Here is a 5,642-nt window from a genome sequence, read left to right as displayed (position 1 = left end):
GAGAGAGAGAGAGAGAGAGAGAGAGAGAGAGAGAGAGAGAGAGAGAGACGGAAGGAAAGAGGAGAGAAAAAGGAAAAAACAGAGCTGCGATCTTCAGAGTTGTCCCCCAGCTTACTCTTATTGTCCCCTGAAAAAGGCCGTTTCGAGATTGCGAATAGTTCGTCGGCTAAATGCGATAATTTGACAAGCGCTCGATAAAGCGTCGTTAAGTAGATCACAATATAACACCAAGAACTCTATTTTTCTCTCATTCTCTCCAGTTCTTACGGATAAATTATTCGACAGAGAGGGTCGCTATCGACGACGAGGTATATTGTTGCTTGCTTTGGAATCTCTAGCTCGATAATATCGACACTTCGTCGAAGCGATAACAACGATTGTCAAGCGTTCGATCATGATATTCATATCGAAAACGTGATATCATCGCGGCCTCCGAAGTCCAATCTGAAAGTTATCTAACGAGGTTTTGGGTTTGGAACAAAAATAACGATTCGCGTTCTAATTCGCATGCTGAATCAGCGTAACGCGATAACAGTTTCCTTTGATTCATTCTTCGGGAAGAATTCACGGAAAAAAAAGTTGTTTGTTGCAGCTAAAATAGTTGTAATATATGGACACCTAAAAAATATTGCTGCGTTAGCAATTTGTTTCGCTGCAACAGCAAATTTTCTTGCTGTGAGACCGACGTAATACTAAGTTGCTAGAACATGTTGCTGTTGTACGAAAAGAATTTGCTTCTGCAGCAAAAAAGTAGCTAACGCAGCAATATTTTGTAGGTATCTATATTACGTGTTTTTCCGTGTTTTTCTCGCGGAATTGTGAGCGACTATCTTCGCTCTATTATCGAGGAGATTCCATATTGATAACAAAAAACTTGTTGACCCAACTAAAGTTATGGTTACTTTTGATCCCAATTATATTCTTTCATTGTTCTAACACAAAAATTATAACAGTAACATGCATTTAAGATTACTAAATGCTAATGTAGTAGAATTGAATAAAAATAGTTTATTTATTATGGTAATTATTTCTCTATGTGATTATAGTTACAAATACCAGATACTTTTTTCTCAATGCTACTAGAAATTTATCACATAGTGCTGATCAGATTGATCCCAATTAGTTATCTCGTTTGTACAAGATAATGTTATCAGGTCCTGATTATTAATAAGATTTTAACTATTAATAATGCTTTTTTATTAATAAGGTTTTGTTTGCCACTCTGCACTTAGAGAAAAACATGGCAATGAGAATTGTATAGGTGACGACTATACAATTTTTGTATGTAGAGTCGTAATGGGTATAGTTTAACAAATCACTTTGTAGTTATATAGCAACTAAAATTTTAATTGTAACAACTACAAGATATGCAGTTTATTAAACTATATATATATATTAATTCTACATATACAAAACTCGTACAGTTGCCACCTACAGTTGCCACTACTATGTCTTTTTCTCTAAATATGCACTACATGATCATATCACTTTATACAAGTCAAATAATTGATTGGGATCAAGCTGATCAGGAGCACGAAATAAATGTCTAGTCAATAGCGGCGCGATGACGCTTAAAAAATTAATCGCGTAATTGCTGACAGAGATGTGCGCGTTAGAAAAATGGAAAAAGAAAGCAGACGCCTTTCCGTTCGTCGCGCCGAGCCGCGCTGCCATTCATTTTTCCGCGAGAGAAGCGAGGAAAGGATAAGGGCAATTAATTAATCCGGATGAAGGTACACCCAAGAACTTCCGTCTCGCCCTGCGCTCTTTATTACCCCTCGCGAAACAATAGAGATCGCGAGTGTGCCCTCGAGGGAACCGTCGCTGCCGTCGCCGCCGTCGTCGTCGTCGCCGACGCCGCGAGGCGGAGGGGAATCGCGAGAAATATCCGGCGATTCTCCGCACGGTAGCGCGCGCGCCCGACTCGGATTTGCATGGAGTTCGAAAAGTTTTCGAATAAACACGGGGGATACCGCGGCAAGAAAACGGCGGCAGTTAACGGAACTTTTCCATTTCCGCTCCTCGCCGCGCTACGTCCACGGAAGTACGTCTGGCGTCGCGCGTCGACTTCGTCGTTCGTGGATCTCGCGAAAACTTGGAGCCTCGGGCGATCTCGCGCGGCGCGATTTGCCGTCGTCGAGAAATCCTTTAATTATGACGCGACGCGAGAGTTAATTCGTCGGCCTCTGTATAACGACGACGAGATTACTACGGAGTCTTCTAATTATGAGGTAAGGCTGAGGCACAGGATGCCTTGAATCTCGCGGGCCAGGAGAACGGCCACAGGTTGGAAAAGTTAACGAAGAAATAAGAAGTCGATTTGCGTCCGAGAGAGGAGACAGTGCCGATCTATATCGTATTTCCGATACCGACGTCGATCTGTCCGTAATTGCGCGCGCTGGAATCTAATTCCATTTCGTGGGGAAGGGAAAGAGAGGTTCCCCCCCTTACGACTCTGCCCTTATTACTTCCCCTTTGAAACGTACTTGCCCGCAAAAATGCACGAACAATGGTTGGCTGGCCGGATATAGCTCGGAATTCAACGAAAGATCATAGCATTACCGTGGCGTGGTGCTTCTCGGTTAGAGGAAATCCGATGATGCGGTTTATGATCGCTGGGCTTCGCTATAAAAAGAACGCGCGGCCAACAGTTTGGGAAATTTCAGACGCCGAGAAATGCGAATCCACCGAATCCGCCATCGTGAGAAACGTGGAAGCGCGTGTGGTCCAAAGAGAAAATTAAAAGGAAAAGAGCGACATTTCGGTAACGTAATCGTGCAGAACGCAAAGCGAAGAGTCTGCCGCGCTACGTACTCGATACATTTCGCGCGAATCTAAACGCGCCTCGCTCCGCCCGGCGCTTTTAATTACGAAACAAGCTAATAATGCGGCAGCTAATAATGAGCTCGCGATAGCTCGCACGAGCGAAGTTTTAACGAACCGCGACGCGTAATAATGCCCGTCTATGCGAATCGCGTCGCCGCGACACGGCGAGATTACAGTGCATATGAGACCGTGCGCTGCCATCAGCGATATATTGAGGCGGCGGTGTGGCGTGGCAGAGGAGATACTCGGCAGAAAATTTCAATCTTATCGCTACGGCCGTGAGAACATTCCGCGTATTTTTCTGCTGTCACACACATTTCCGTCTACGAGTAGAGACAGAGGCAGAGAAAAAGAGGGGAGAAAGAGAAACAATGAGAGAGGGAGAAGGGAAAAAAGAGAGATATATTGTTCACGACTCTCTTCTACGAAACACTGCGTTGGTGATAATAATGATGTACTCGGAATAAAAATAACATTGTGTCCACATATGAAGAAGACACGCAGCCGCCCCGGTGTCGCACGTTATTCATTCCGCGCGTTACATTATTCGCGCGACATTTGTGTTACATTAATTCACGAGCCGCTCTCGCAAATATTGACCGAGATTAAGCGATTAGTCGATATCTCCTGTCCCCGAGACAGAAATGGAAACCGACAAAAAGGGATCAATTAAACTTCGGAGAATCTCAATCCGCGACAGCCTCGCAAGAGTGACTTTTGTTGGTGTTATTTAAATTGAAGGAAAAAATTGAAAGAACGAGAAACAAAGCGCTCGTTTTCTCGGTCTCCTCCTCAACGCGATAATCGCCGTCGTCCTCGTCACCGAGCAATTATTTTGTGTACAAGTGATTGGGAATTCGACGCTCACGCGCGCGCATTCCGTGCTTTCTTTCGCTTCTTTCACTCACGCGGGTCGCTGCTCCGGCTCGAAGGATCATGCATGAGCGTTTACCGAATTACGACAGCATCCAATCAGAACTCCTCCGGTGGCGGATGCGACGAACTCAAACCCCAAGGTATGATCGATCCCCGCCTGTGCAAGTTTCCCGAAGACCGTCAACTCCCCCGTCGAAACTTTCCTAGTCGAGGATATATCCGAGCGAAGTCGCGAGCGGATTTCGCCTCGGTTATAGGGACGCCCTTTCAACAGGTACTTGTCGCCTTTTTGCGTGCGAGATCGTCTCGTGGATTACGACGGAATTGTGCCACCGCGACGGCGACGGCAACGGCGGCGGCGACGGTACTCGCGAGATCGAGGAGAACGTGTCGGTGGGATTGATTCCCCGCGCCGTTACAGTCGAGACTGATTGGAGCACCTCGATAATTTCAACTCCGGCTTGTCTCGTCGTCGAGTCCGTTCGCGCTCAAACTTTGATCTGTGATGTGTTTCAGGCAGATTGATAAAGCGTATCGCGATAATACCGAAACATAAATTTTATATGTTTATACATACATATGCGGGCGTGCGCGCGTAATATATGACCCGATAGTTCCAGATGCAAAAGAATCGCGACGTTTCTTCCATTACGAAACCATCAACGACAGGCGCCGCTGATACCTTCGATCGTGGAAAATTATAATATAGCGTGTTGCGCGCATTCTCTCCGTGCACCGAATGCAAATCAAGCGAAACGGTAAATACGTTCGCGTTGGGATCAGAGATCCATCCGCTTTCGCGCGAAATTATAAACTTCTCGCGCATAGAGGAACTGAACCGAAATTTCACGGAGGCGCCGAACACGTTAACGTCCGCGGATGAGTTATTACCGTGAATAACGTTATACTGAGTTCGCCGTGTTACGTCCTTACCCACGTATGTACACGCACACATACACACACGTACGTACATACGTACTTACTTACGTTCAGTGTGCTTCGTACTCCGTAAGACGTAATGATATTATTACGAGCTCTCCCGGCGAGGCGTGCTCGTACATACCACTCGTAGTCGAACACGCGACGAGACGTTCTCGCGCGGATTTCCAGACGTATGTGCCGTATGAGCGTTCTCCAGCCGTAGAAACGAAGTACGCGCCCACGCATATGCGTACATCGCGCGAGAAGAGAGCGTAGGAATTTCTGAATTATTGTTTGACATTCTAATGGGATGTATACGCGGGCTATTTAATTAACCTGACGTCATGATGAAGAGGAGGAGGAGGTGGAGGAGGAGAAGAGGGGGAGAGTGAAGAGGGAGAAGCGAGCTCGTTGCTTGGCCACGGCTGCTCGTTTCGTTCTCCGCTACGACTATGCGCCGGCCGTGTCGTGTCACTTTAACGTTTTGCGCCGGCGAGTGTACGTCCGTTTGCATTACGCTCCGCAGTAATGCCTCGGACGTAACGTCCGTATGTACGTACCTACACGAGATATTCATAGGGACGCTTAACACGCGCTGCCGTTCCCTCTCTCTCTCTCTCTCTCTTTTGTACATAAAACACCGCTCCTGAAATTAATGCACTGTACACGGGAGAGATTGTCGTGTTTTCGCGGTGTCGCGGCGCGTTCGACATATATCGCGACGACGACATCGATTATTTCCTGCCTGCCGGCGGTTTGATCATTTTTAACGGCGGTCGTGTGTGTGTGTGTGTGTGTGTGTGTGTGTGTGTGTGTGTGTGTGTGTGTGTGTGTGTGTGTGTGTGTGTGTGTGTGTGTGTGTGTGTGTGTGTGTGTGTGTGTGTGTGTGTGTGTGTGTGTGTGTGTGTGTGTGTGTGTGTGTGTGTGTGTGTGTGTGTGTGTGTGTGTGTGTGTGTGTGTGTGTGTGTGTGTGTGTGTGTGTGTGTGTGTGTGTGTGTGTGTGTGTGTGTGTGTGTGTG

At 46.6% G+C, this 5,642-nt stretch overlaps 1 protein-coding gene across 5 annotated transcripts in view; it reads right to left on the bottom strand.

Annotated features, from left to right (window-relative positions):
* Positions 1 to 5,642, bottom strand: part of LOC116845845 (putative polypeptide N-acetylgalactosaminyltransferase 9) — a 309,697-nt gene that overhangs the window by 130,424 nt on the left and 173,631 nt on the right. The window contains exon 1 of one of the 5 annotated variants that reach the window (XM_032819003.1): positions 3,779 to 4,154. The exons of the other annotated variants lie outside the window; for them this stretch is intronic. The gene's annotated coding sequence lies outside the window, so the exon portion shown is untranslated. Of the gene's footprint in view, positions 1 to 3,778; positions 4,155 to 5,642 lie in introns of those variants that run through there. 5 annotated transcript variants of the gene reach the window in all.

This window comes from Odontomachus brunneus, unplaced genomic scaffold (assembly GCF_010583005.1).
Source record: "Odontomachus brunneus isolate Ranch 3 - 2012 unplaced genomic scaffold, Obru_v1 Obru_scaffold_058, whole genome shotgun sequence".
Classification (NCBI taxonomy): domain Eukaryota; kingdom Metazoa; phylum Arthropoda; class Insecta; order Hymenoptera; family Formicidae; genus Odontomachus; species Odontomachus brunneus.
The sequence above is the reverse complement of the archived record's forward strand: the minus strand, read 5'-3'. Positions and strand labels throughout refer to the sequence as shown.